The sequence below is a fragment of the Periplaneta americana genome, chromosome 14, assembly GCF_040183065.1.
Source record: "Periplaneta americana isolate PAMFEO1 chromosome 14, P.americana_PAMFEO1_priV1, whole genome shotgun sequence".
NCBI lineage: Eukaryota > Metazoa > Arthropoda > Insecta > Blattodea > Blattidae > Periplaneta > Periplaneta americana.
The window spans coordinates 87,238,501-87,253,308 of NC_091130.1; positions in this window are offsets into that span (position 1 = coordinate 87,238,501).

Consider the following 14,808-nt stretch of genomic DNA (forward strand, 5'->3'; position numbering starts at 1 on the left):
TTTTCTATAAACGGTAATAAAATCTCTGTATTCCAGCCGATTGTGCTAATTCATGCACAGAGTGTTTAATATACATGACTAAACAGTATTATATCACTGGTTTCGATTTTCCCCACTATCCAAAATCTTTCAAGAAATTTCGTTTTCGCGAGATTTATAACTATATAAATATGAATAAAATCTACAAATTCCGTGGCATTTGTCTAATTTCTTAAAAAAGTGTTAAATTCGTGTGAAATCACCTATATATAACAATTTCACGTTCGCATGCAGGGGAATATGGGTTTGTTTGTGTAAAGCGTCCAATTGTATAAATCGTCGTTTCTTGCGGTAAAAACACGATTTTTCTATAAACGTTAATAAAATCTCTGTATTCAACTGATTGTGTTAATTCTTGCACAGAGTGTTCAATATACAAGATTGAACAGTATTATATCACTGGTTACGATTTTCCCCACAAACGAAAATCTTTCAAAAAATTTCGTTTTTGCGAGATTTTTAACTACATAATTATGAATAAAATCTACAAATTTCGTGGGATTTGTCTAATTTCCTAAAAAAGTGTTAAATTCGTGTGGAATCACCTATATATAACAACAATTTCACGTTCGCATGCTGAGGAATATGGGTTTGTATGTGTAAATCGTCCAATTGTAAAAATCGTCGTTTCTTGCGGTAAAAACACGATTCTTCTATAAATGTTAATAAAATCTCTGTATTGCAACCGATTGTGCTAATTCTTTCACAGAGGGTTTAATATACAAGACTAAACAGTATTATATCACTGGTTTCGATTTTCCCCACTAACCAAAATCTTTCAAAAAATTTCGTTTTTGCGAGATTTATAACTATTTAAATATGAATAAAATCTACAAATTCCGTGGGATTTGTCTAATTTCTTAAAAAAGTGTTAAATTCGTGTGGAATCACCTATATATATCAACAATTTCACGTTCGCATGCAGAGGAATATGGGTTTGTATATGTAAAATATCCAATTGTAAGAATCGCCGTTTCTTGCGGTAAAAACACGATTTTTCTATAAACGTTAATAAAATCGCTGTATTCCAACCGATTGTGCTAATTCTTTCACAGAGTGTTTAATATACATGACAAAACAGTATTATGTCACCGGTTTCGATTTTCCCCACTAATCAAAATCTTTCAAAAAATTTCGATTTTGCGACACTTATAACTATATACATATGAATAAAATCTACAAATGCCGTGGGATTTGTCTAATTTCTTAAAAAAGTGTTAAATTCGTGTGATACCACCTATATATAACAACAATTTCACGTTCGCATGCAGGGGAATATGGGTTTGTTTGTGTAAAGCGTCCAATTGTAAAAATCGTCGTTTCTTGCGGTAAAAACACGATTTTTCTATATATGTTGATAAAACCTCTGTATTCGAACCGATTGTGCTAATTCTTTCACAGAATGTTTAATATACATGACTAAACAGTATTATAGCACTGGTTTCGATTTTCACCACTAACCAAAATCTTTCAAAAAATTTCGTTTTCGCGAGATTTATAACTATATAAATATGAATAAAATCTACAAATTCCGTGGCATTTGTCTAATTTCTTAAAAAAGTGTTAAATTCGTGTGAAATCACCTATATATAACAATTTCACGTTCGCATGCAGGGGAATATGGGTTTGTTTGTGTAAAGCGTCCAATTGTATAAATCGTCGTTTCTTGCGGTAAAAACACGATTTTTCTATAAACGTTAATAAAATCTCTGTATTCAACTGATTGTGTTCATTCTTGCACAGAGTGTTCAATATACAAGATTGAACAGTATTATATCACTGGTTACGATTTTCCCCACAAACGAAAATCTTTCAAAAAATTTCGTTTTTGCGAGATTTTTAACTACATAATTATGAATAAAATCTACAAATTTCGTGGGATTTGTCTAATTTCCTAAAAAAGTGTTAAATTCGTGTGGAATCACCTATATATAACAACAATTTCACGTTCGCATGCTGAGGAATATGGGTTTGTATGTGTAAATCGTCCAATTGTAAAAATCGTCGTTTCTTGCGGTAAAAACACGATTCTTCTATAAATGTTAATAAAATCTCTGTATTGCAACCGATTGTGCTAATTCTTTCACAGAGGGTTTAATATACAAGACTAAACAGTATTATATCACTGGTTTCGATTTTCCCCACTAACCAAAATCTTTCAAAAAATTTCGTTTTTGCGAGATTTATAACTATTTAAATATGAATAAAATCTACAAATTCCGTGGGATTTGTCTAATTTCTTAAAAAAGTGTTAAATTCGTGTGGAATCACCTATATATATCAACAATTTCACGTTCGCATGCAGAGGAATATGGGTTTGTATATGTAAAGTATCCAATTGTAAGAATCGCCGTTTCTTGCGGTAAAAACACGATTTTTCTATAAACGTTAATAAAATCGCTGTATTCCAACCGATTGTGCTAATTCTTTCACAGAGTGTTTAATATACATGACAAAACAGTATTATGTCACCGGTTTCGATTTTCCCCACTAATCAAAATCTTTCAAAAAATTTCGATTTTGCGACACTTATAACTATATACATATGAATAAAATCTACAAATGCCGTGGGATTTGTCTAATTTCTTAAAAAAGTGTTAAATTCGTGTGATACCACCTATATATAACAACAATTTCACGTTCGCATGCAGGGGAATATGGGTTTGTTTGTGTAAAGCGTCCAATTGTAAAAATCGTCGTTTCTTGCGGTAAAAACACGATTTTTCTATATATGTTGATAAAACCTCTGTATTCGAACCGATTGTGCTAATTCTTTCACAGAATGTTTAATATACATGACTAAACAGTATTATAGCACTGGTTTCGATTTTCACCACTAACCAAAATCTTTCAAAAAATTTCGTTTTTGCGAGATTTATAACTATATCAATATGAATAAAATCTACAAATTCCGTGGGATTTGTCTAATTTCTTAAAAAAGGGTTAAATTCGTTTGGAATCACCTATATATAACAACAATTTCACGTTCGCATGCAGGGGAATGTGGGTTTGTTTGTGTAAAGCGTCCAATTGTATAAATCGTGGTTTCTTGCGGTAAAAACACGATTTTTCTATAAACGTTAATAAAATCTCTGTATTCCAACCGATTGTGCTAATTTTTGCACAGAGTGTTTAATATACATGACTAAACAGTATTATATCACTGGTTTCGATTTTCCCCACTAACCAAAAATCTTTCAAAAAATTTCGTTTTTGCGAGATTTTTAACTATATAAATATGAATAAAATCTACAAACTCCGTGGGATTGGTCTAATTTCTTAAAAAAGTGTTACATTCGTGTGGAATTACCTATATATCACAACAATTTCACGTTCGCATGCTGAGGAATATGGGTTTGTATGTGTAAATCGTCCAATTGTGAAAATCGTCGTTTCTTGCGGTAAAAACACGATTTTTCTATAAATGTTAATAAAACCTCAGTATTCCAACCGATTGTGCTAAATCTTTCACAGAGTGTTTAATATACATGACTAAACAGTATTATGTCACCGGTTTCGATTTTCCCCACTAATCAAAATCTTTGAAAAAATTTCGTTTTTGCGAGATTTATAACTATATAAATATGAATAAAATCTACAAATTCCGTGGGATTTGTCTAATTTCTTAAAAAAGTGTTACATTCGTTTGGAATCACCTATATATAACAACAATTTCACGTTCGCATGCAGGGGAATATGGGTTTGTTTGTGTAAAGCGTCCAATTGTATAAATCGTCGATTCTTGCGGTAAAACCTCGATTTTTCTATAAACGTTAATAAAATCTCTGTGTTCCAACCGATTGTGCTAATTCTTGCACAGAGTGTTCAATATACATGATTGAACAATATTATATCACTGGTTTCGATTTTCCCCACAAACGAAAATCTTTCAAAAAATTTCGTTTTTGCGAGATTTTTAACTACATAATTATGAATAAAATCTACAAATTCCGTGGGATTTGTCTAATTTCTTAAAAAAGTGTTAAATTCGTGTGGAATCACCTATATATAACAACAATTTCACGTTCGCATGCAGGGGAATGTGGGTTTGTATGTGTAAATCGTCCAATTGTAAAAATCGTCGTTTCATGCGGTAAAAACACGATTTTTCTATAAATGTTAATAAAACCTCTGTATTCCAACCGATTGTGCTAATTCTTTCACAGAGTGTTTAATATACATGACTAAATAGTATTATGTCACTGGTTTCGATTTTCCCCTTTAACCAAAATCTTTCAAAAAATTTCGTTTTTGCGAGATTTATAACTATATAAATATGAATAAAATCTACAAATTCCGTGGGATTTGTCTAATTTCTTAAAAAAGTGTTTCATTCGTGTGGAATCACCTATATATAACAACAATTTTACGTTCGCATGCAGGGGAATATGGGTTTGTTTGTGTAAAGCGTCCAATGGTATAAATCGTCATTTCTTGCGGTAAAAACACGATTTTTCTATAAACATTAATAAAATCTCTGTATTCCAACCGATTGTGCTAATTCTTGCATATAGTGTTTAATATACATGACTAAACAGTATTATATCACTGGTTTCGATTTTCCCCACTAACCAAAATCTTTCAAAAAATTTCGTTTTTGCGAGATTTATAACTATATAAATATGAATAAAATCTACAAATTCCGTGGGATTTGTCTAATTTCTTAAAAAAGGGTTAAATTCGTGTGGAATCACCTATATATAACAACAATTTCACGTTCGCATGCAGGGGAATGTGGGTTTGTTTGTGTAAAGCGTCCAATTGTATAAATCGTCGTTTCTTGCGGTAAAAACATGATTTTTCTCTAAACGTTAATAAAATCTCTGTATTCCAACCGATTGTGCTAATTTTTGCACAGAGTGTTTAATATACATGACTAAACAGTATTATATCACTGGTTTCGATTTTCCCCACTAACCAAAAATCTTTCAAAAAATTTCGATTTTGCGAGATTTATAACTATATAAATATGAATAAAATCTACAAATTCCGTGGGATTTGTCTAATTTCTTAAAAAAGTGTTAAATTCGTGTGGAATCACCTATATATCACAACAATTTCACGTTCGCATGCTGAGGAATATGGGTTTGTATTTGTAAATCGTCCAATTGTGAAAATCGTCGTTTCTTGCGGTAAAAACACGATTTTTCTATAAATGTTAATAAAACCTCAGTAATCCAACCGATTGTGCTAATTCTTTCACAGAATGTTTAATATACATGACTAAACAGTATTATGTCACCGGTTTCGATTTTCCCCACTAATCAAAATCTTTAAAAAAATTTCGTTTTTGCGAGATTTATAACTATATAAATATGAATAAATTCTACAAATTCCGTGGGATTTGTCTAATTTCTTAAAAAAGTGTTAAATTCGTTTGGAATCACTTATATATCACAACAATTTCACGTTCGCATGCTGAGGAATATGGGTTTGTATGTGTAAATCGTCCAATTGTGAAAATCGTCGTTTCTTGCGGTAAAAACACGATTTTTCTATAAATGTTAATAAAGCCTTATGTTGGTGCAACGAAAAATATGAAGAAATGCTTGATGTTCTTTTTTTCTGTCATTTTTTTTTTCTCTTTTTGTAGGACCTTGCATATAAATGTATATACGATAGCTAAAGCATAAGATAATTTTTGGTATGATGGATAAGGGTCTGTCCAGCGTTAGTATCCAGACATTTCTCAGATATTTCAATTACAAAACTTGAAATCACATACAGTATATAAATTAAACAACAAAGTTTCTGGTATGAATCTGTTAACTATTTATCCAGCTTGTATTTTTAGTTCTTTCATTAACATTTTCCCACTTGTATATTGAATAAAACACACGTATCTTCAGTTAGTATCTGGACAAAGAACTTGGTAAGATAAAGTGGTACATAAATTACGGTGAAATCTTTCCTCATTGTAATGATTTATTAATGTTTTCATTATCAGGGAACACTTATACAACATCTGTTTTATAATTAAGCATATTTATTTTATCTTCCAATAACTGCATTATTGTGAAATATTAATAGCTGCAAAGTTCCGCTTGTTAGTATCTGGACGTTAGTATCAGGACAAATATTAATACCCGAAAACAAATGCAGTAAATAATGTTCGTGTTGACACTAAACTTTAGTAAATCTTTAAATCAGCCTTTGGAATTACAGAAAATTCATTATGTGCAAGAAAGACAATAATTAACCAAAATAGTTAGAAACAATTTTGAATTTAAATGAATGTGACCAAACTTGAAATGATACATTCTGTTCATCCCTTATTCCTTTCAATATTTTAGATTCTCATATTTACATCCTTCAGATTAGTTTCTGAGTCCACTAAATGATATTTAAAGCCAGTAACATAAGGGGAAATAGCAGCCACCTGGTAAATTTTTTGTGTACCTTTAACTGTAATTATGGTTTCCTACATTTGATCAAGGTTCGTCTTACAAGATTCAGTTTTAGTTAATAGCACAGAAATAGTAGAAATAGTGAGATTTTTGCAGAATTCATGGAAGTAGCATTACGAAACAATGTTTTCTGCGACCGTACATTGTTCCAAACATGGAGCTTTGCCACTGCTCCAATACCATCTACAGCACCGTTCCCGTGAGATGATGCAGAAAAAAAAAATTCCGTTTGAGACTTTTCAGATTGAAATCATCTTTCAAAGGAGTAATATTGGCAAAATTGTATTTATGTTTGAACTGCGATGCAGCTCCATCTGATAATACAAGTAGATATTTGAACAGAGGATTCTTTTCGCCATGGTTGCTCAGTATAGCTCGCAGAAACGTGTCAACACAATATCTATCATGTGATATGTTGTTAGAAACTACTACATAACTGTTCCATGTATCTTTTCCATACCATACCATAGCAGTAAACAGCGCTATTTGGGGAATCGACCAATGTGCAGATTGTATTCTCGTCTTGATAGTTGCAAGAATAGTTCTCTGCGAAATCCACTTGCATTGCAACATTTTCACTTAAGACATATTCCTGATAGTCTTAAAGCATCTTTGTGATTGCTCTTGATTAAAAATGTGAGTCATGAAGAACGGTAACTGCTCTTTCAATTCATCAATGGCATCATTTAATCCTTCCTCCAATGAATGTCTTCATATCGCTTGTCAACCATTCTCCACTGGCGATACTGCACTTGAAGGCTACATTTTTCGTAATTCAGGAAATCTTCAGAGTGATAAACTTTGATTTACACACAGCACAATTGTAATTCATACAGTTTTTATCACTTGGGTTACAAACAATGGAGTGGACAAACTAGAAAGATATTGTGAAACCAAAACTTGTAGATTTTCGAAGTTCTCGTGGTACCAACAAACACACACATTGTGAGGAATGTCACGGTATGTATTTACTTGTGAGGGACGTAATTCTGCGAATTTACTACGACCAATGCATAAGTCACCACAGAAACAGAAACTTGCACTGCAGGTAACAAAATGGTTTCAAGGATCAGTTGTTGTGTTAGTATCTGGACACAATAGAGAACTATTTTGTGATGCATTGAGGGATATTAAAACCTTGACAGCTATTCCCACCTCTAGAGCAACAGTAACACTAGCAGATTTAGACGTGTCCTGGAGATGGCTGCAGTCTACAGGATTTTATTGTAATTTTTCTAAAATTTCGTTAGTATCCGGACAAAGAAGATGATCTCAATTAAGGATACAATTTTTTTTAATAATTGGTGACGAAATAAGAAATCCTGTCTGATAAACCATAGTTAAAGATGTCAAGAACTGATTAATGTGAAAAAATTATTCAATACTACAAAACTTTTATGTTCAATAATCTTGCAAATATATACCTTATTTAGGGATTTTTTCGATAATATTTCATCTTGGCATATATGCATGAAAACCTATGTAAATAAGATAATATAATCACTTTTAGTGCCAAGAATATTAACTTCAATGCCTTGATTTCAATTTTAATTGAAGTAAGATCCAACATTCATACTTTTATTTTTCACGAAAACAGGACACTTTCTCGTGGACAGAACCATAATATTTTTTGAAATTAGTAACTTTTATTTCTTGTTTCTTTATTTTATTATTTTCTCTCTTTCTTCCATTTCGTCTCTCTTTTTTTATGTATTGAAGTTTCTCTCTTTCTACTCTTGAAATACTCTTCATAAATAATATTTGATTGGAAATTGTGGAGAAAATACAGAAACAAAAATGTTAGTATCCACTGTTAATATTTCTACCCATTTTTTTTTTTTTTCATTTCAATAAAGATTATATTCCCATAGAATGTCCGTAGTCTTTCCGAGAAGGAGAGAATCAATGGTTGCAGTCAGTCAACTTAGGCACAGGTGGAACCTGTGGAGGAGTCCCCGGAGGGCAGCGGATGTCAGATGTGGAAAAGAATTATAAAGTAAATTAACGATTAAATTTTCGCATGCCATTCTCTAGCTGAGCTCTGTCTACAGAATTACTGTGTAAAAGATTTCAGTAACCTGGTGTATAAGGGACAAGTTAAATATATGGAAAATTCGAGTGCTGCAGTATACTGTCCTATATCTGATCCCTTTTCTTGTAGTGTGATATAATAATTATAAGGAAAATCAATTCAATCTTGCTAGCCAACTTTTGTAGCTGAGATATGGTATCTGTTTGCACTAATCTCCTCTATGAAGGATCTGTGAGGAAACTGGCAGTTTGTGCATTCTTTCCGCATGGACCATAAAAAGTACCACCAGAACTATTTGCAAGTCTGGTGAGATATTTTGAAGGAGAAGGGCTCCCATTACTAGTGGGTTGTGACTCCACCTCCCACCCCATGGTGTGGGAGAGTGGGGACACTAATCCAGGGGGTGACTATACTTGAATTCCTTAGATTAACTGAGTTAAAAATTGTTAATAGAGGCTTAGTACCAACTTTCAATATAAATAGAAGACAAGAAGTTATTGATCTTATCCTCTGCTGTCAGGATTTTAAAGATAAAATTCATGAATGACATGTGTCCCTAATGTATTCATTGTCTGATCATCAGCACATACTACGAGTATTTGAGCAAAAATTTGCTGCTAGCTTTAATGAAGGCTGCCGAAGTCCCAGATATGCGAATTAGGACCTCTTTCGAGAGGCACTGAGTAGTAGTAAGATAATTTTTTTAGCTTCCAAGTACACTAATAAATTGGACTTAGAAGCATCTGTACAGATTCTGACTAGCAATATCATCCTGGTTTATGAGAAAAGCTGTCCTTGTCATCAGAGAAATTCCAATTGTAAAAAAACCCTAGTGGACCAAGAATTTGGAGAAACTCCGAGGTTCATTAAGGAGGCAATTCAACAATCAGAGGAGATTAATGCACTGGGTCCAGCAGCAGGACTCTCAAATTCCTTTCCAAGGATCCGTCTATTAGACTAGGACCTATACTTTTTCCATCGAAGGCAACCGCTGAAAGTGGAACGCTGTTAAACGTAAAGTAAGTGTTATTTCGAAATGATAAATTTATAACCACACCTTAAATTGGCTGTTTGTAGATTTCACTCTTCAAGTGACTAGGGGAAGTTGCTATATACAGTCCTTCTACAAGGACTGCATGTTATCATCAAACCGATTTTAAGATTTTTAAATCCTGCATTGCTACTGGACATATTCCAAAATCCTAGAGGAATGTGAGAGTCGTATTTGTATCAAAGGCAGGGAAAGGCTGCTTTGTCTAAGATAAAAGTTACTGATCGATTAGCCTATCGCATTTTATGTTGAAATCAGTGTAAAAAATTGGTCGACACATACAAAAGAAGAAGTCCGTTGAAAGTGCACCCACTCCATAATAGACAGAATCCCTTTCAGCCTGTGCAATCCACTGATACTGCTTTTCATCACCTAGTTTCAAGTAATGAAGGAGCAGTAAACCAGGGCCACAGCGTTTTGGTGGTTTTCGTGGATATCTAAGGAGCATTTGATAATATATTTTTTGATTGCATATGTCAGGCTACATAGAGAAGAGGTATTGAAACACTGTAGTTGGTTATTTAATTACACTGTATCAACTACGAGGTTATTTAGTGTCGATGAGGCTGAGAATTCGCCATAGATTACCTGGCATTCACCTTACGGTTGGGGAAAATCTCGGAAAAACCCAACCAGGTAATCAGCCCAAGCAGGGATCAAACACGCGCCCAAGTGCAACTTCAGATCAGCAGGCAAGCGCCTTAACTGACTGAGTTACACCGGTGGTTCCCGGGAACTGTTAAATCATGTGTTAATGATAACATAATAACTGTCTGTTACAAAAGAGTGTCCCCAGGGAGGAATCTTATCATCCTTATTGTGGTGTCTAGTGATAGATAATCTTAAAGGACGGAGTTTATACTCAGGTCTATGCTGATGATTTAGTTATATTATCTCTGGGTGTCATGTCAGCATGCTTTTTGAGCTCCAAATGGAACTTTGAGCAGATGCGAACTTGGTGCATGAGGGGGAAAGTAGGTTAAAATCCTATTAAATCCGAAATGGATTTGTTTACAAACAATAGAAAACTAGGAAATGATACAAATTTTCTTACTTGATAAGAACCTAGTATTAAATCATTTAAATATTTAGGAGGAATAATCCTTGATGCAAATCGATAGAAATCCTGACGAAAATAAATATGGATTGGAAAGAATGAAGGCTCTTCAGTAGTCTTTATATGAAACGAGTTAGTCAGGATAGCAAAAGAAATGTCTGAAGGAAGGAAGGAATTGGAGAGGAGTACAACAAGGAAGCCCTTTTTCACCCATCATATCCAACATCTATTTGAAGGATTTAGTGAAGAACTGTTTTCAGAACATGGGAGGGGTGATAGTAGGGAAAAAAAGAATAAAATGTATAAGATTTGCTGATGATATGACACTGACAGCAGAAGAAGTGACGATACTAAGGGATAGGCCTATGCTACTGGAGCTAAAAAAAAAGCTGTGAGCAGTATGGGATGAAGATAAATGTAAACAAAACGAAGACCGTGGTTGTCAGAAAAAATCAAGAAAGCAAACCTGTGAATACTAAATGAAGCAGTAGAGCAAGTGAACAGCTTCAAATACCTGGAGTGTACTATACTTGTTTTTTTTGAAAGATAAGACATGACAGGAGTGTTGCAATTGGAAAAACAACTGAATGTCACATAGCATGGTAGGCCTGTTGCTATGGTAACAACGGTTGAGTTGCCAAACTTACCGTTTCCACGTGGCAAGTGCCTAATAGCTCTCTTGGCAACATTTATTGTGCACACAATGTTAGCATTGGTACATTTCGGCCCGGTTGCAGAAACACCGATCAAAATATGATTGGCAATCAAGGAGGGTTTGATTGGCCATCAGTTCTATTTCTGTTGCAGAAAGAACAATCAGTGTTTGATCGGAGATCAGTCTTCCATCAGATTTGATCAACAGATTTTTGCTGGTTAAGTCACTGATCATCGATCAAGTAGGCTATTTATGTTGTTCTGTTTATAATGCAGTCACTGTAATGTATATAGTAAATAGTTATAGCTAACAATATTGTTTTCGACATAATGGATTCTTCTGATGAAGAATGAAAAAAATATTATTAAGAAGAAGGCGTTTCCGTGATAGACATGAATTGTTTTTATGTATAATAACAGAGAATTTGAGCAAAGATTTAGGTTAAGTAAGGATTCGTGTGTTTTGTTACTTTCAAAAATTGAAACAAATATATGCAGACAGACAAATCGAAACCTTTCACTTTCTCCAATGAACCAAGTTCTAATAATGCTGATATTTTATGCTGTTGGAATTTTTCAGGCGGTCTCATAAATCCCCAAACTTCAAACAGGGAACGATTTGAAATCCAGAGAGAATTTTAAGCCATGTCAGGATTTCCAAGAGTAGCCTAATATTGGTTGTATAGACTGCTCACATCCCCATCCAATCACCTGGTTGAAATGATGCCGAACTTTATCGGAGTAGAAAAGGTTTCTTTTCTGTGAATATACAGGCAATATGTAGTCTACACCATCACTGCAATTCTGCAATGTTGTGGCCCGTTGGCAGGGTTCTACACATGACAACACAACACAGTATTTTTAATGAGTAGGTTACGAGCTCCATTTGTAAACAGAGAGATGAGAAATGGAATTATCTTGGGTTATGGAGGCTATGCATATTCCAATTTCTTGTCGACTCTCCTAGCAAATCCCACAACAGAAGCCCCCTCACGTTTTTTTTTTTTTTTTGTGTTTGCTTCATTTTTTTTTTTTTTTTTTTTTTTTCACTATATTGTAGTCTATATACAAATAGAATCCGCCTGTTTCCTTTCTACAAAAAGCAACGAAACAGCAAAACATTCACTTGAACATTCACTTGTTTTCCTAGTCACCGCCCACTTGATGCATTCGTTTCCCTACTTTTAAAGAGCATCAATTTGGCTGTGGTTACTAAATAGCGCTGTTGTCAAATGTATTTCTTTCTCAAATCAGCAATTAGTAAATTGAGACAAGTTGATTGGAGATTCACGTTTGTGCAACGCAATGAACAATCAAATAAATCAGACATCAACTGATTGGCGATCAGGGACTGATTTGATTTGCGTTTCTGCAACCGGGCCTTCGTCTTTGATTCTCTGTCGATTTTTGTATTGTTTTCTTACCTTCACGTCAATTGTCAATAAATGATTTAACGTCAGCCATCTTAACGACAATTGCTAGCTTCCATCAGCTGGCAGCGTGGTAGTCCATATTGGCAACATGGCACTGTAGTTCCAAGCTCGGCTGCTTAACTGTCATATCCCATCTTTAAAAAAAAACAAGTATAGGTCGATATGCAGTAACATGAGCTGCTGCCAAGAAATCCTAAGGAGGATAGCTATGTCAAAGGAAGCTTTTAATAGAAGAAGGAGCATCTTCTGCGGAGTTCTGGAAAAATAACTAAGGAAGAGACTAGTGAAGTGCTTTGTGTGGAGTTTGGTATTGTAAGGAGCAGAAACATGGAAATTATAACGAAATAAGAAGTGAATAGAAGCATTTGAAATGTAGATATGGAGAAGGATGAAGCTTGTGAAATGGAGAGACAGAATAAGAAATTAAGCAATGTTGGAAAGTGAAGAAAGAATAATTTTGACTCTGATCAGGAAGAGAAAAAGAAATTGGTTGGGTCACTGGACGAGAAGAAACTACCCTCTGAAGGATGCACTTGAAGGAATGGTAAACAGTTAAGAGTTCGGGGCAGAAGAAGATATCTGGTCACAGACGACATTAAGATATGTGGATCATATGTGGAGACTAGGAGGAAGGCAGAAAATAGGAAAGATTGAAGAATGCTGGGTTTGCCATTTGACAATTATGTATGTACGTATGTGTATGTATATATGTATAATCTTTGATGCACAGCTGATTTGGAAAACTCACGTGGACTATCGTACAAAAAAAAAAAAAAAAGGCGAGTACTGCTTTTTAAGCCTACAGACAAGTTTTTGTAAGTACTACAGTCAAACCCAAAATCCTTTACCAGATCCATTGCGTTGTTCTAAGCCCCATGGTTTTGTATGCAACAATGGTGTGGCAGCCCCGTACTTCGATTTCCTAAGCAGAGACCTTGTTGTTTCTCTGCAATGGCTTGCATATTCAAGTATTGCAGGAGCCATAAGGACTTCACCGATATTAGGTCTCGAGGTCCTGCTGGTTTGCTTCCTCTGGATCTCCCAATCTAAAACACAGTCGTATTAGCTGCCTCTCAACTCTATAGTCATGGCCGTTGGATAGGGAGGAATGGAGCTCTTAGCTGTACATGTATATTGAAAATGGCAACTGATATCAATCCCGTTATTGTTACGAGACAGGATAGTAAGATTCCTGTTCAACATGTAAATCCTCCTGTTTGTATTATTCCTGATACAAAAGAATGGAAGGCAGATCACCTTAACCAATTCCCACATCGTAGTCTGGTGTGGTTCACGGATGGCTCCAAAACTAACAGTAGTAATGGACCAGGGATTTATGGTGTAACATTATGGTTACAATATCTATCCCCGTTTGTCAATATTCTACGGTTTTGCAGGCTGGAGTGTTTGTGATATTAATTTGTGCACAGGAAAATCTAAATAGATCATGCAAAGGCCCGAATATCTTTATTTTCTCTGATAGCCAGGCTACACAGGGTGTGCTAAGTGCTTACGATTCGATCGACTCCAGGCTGGTTGAAGAATGCAGACCTAGCCTGGAATGTCTATCCAGGATATAGTGAAATGTATGATAAAAACAATCCAGCCTATTGGCCAAGCAAGGAACTTCCGTCCAATGATATGGCCCGGAGCCCTGTATATAATCAAATGAGCCCTAAAGGAGAACCTGATGAAAGGTTTACTAGGAGCCTGTAGATCTACACCAGTCATATAACAGGCTAAACTCCTTATTGAGAATCTAAACCTGACTCAACTGAACTACTCCTGGTATTGAAAAGGAGAATTTTTAAGATAGTTAACTGGAATTTTGACTGCACACTGTCATCTGAATAAGCACCTACATAATTATGATGGGTCTTAATGATGACTCAACTTGTAGGAAATGTGAGATGGAGGCCGAGTTATCACTTCACATTTCGCTGGATTGCCAAGATCTAAGCTCAATCAGGCATCGTTATCTCGGGAAACAAACGTATCTTCTGAGGAAATCAATCCCAGTAGCATAGCAAAGCCAGTAACGCATTATGGTCTTGTGGGTTGATCTGTAGTTTTTGGGGTGCACAAGGGCCATTTGCACCCAAGTGTTACAGCTGAAATCTACACCCTTACTTTAA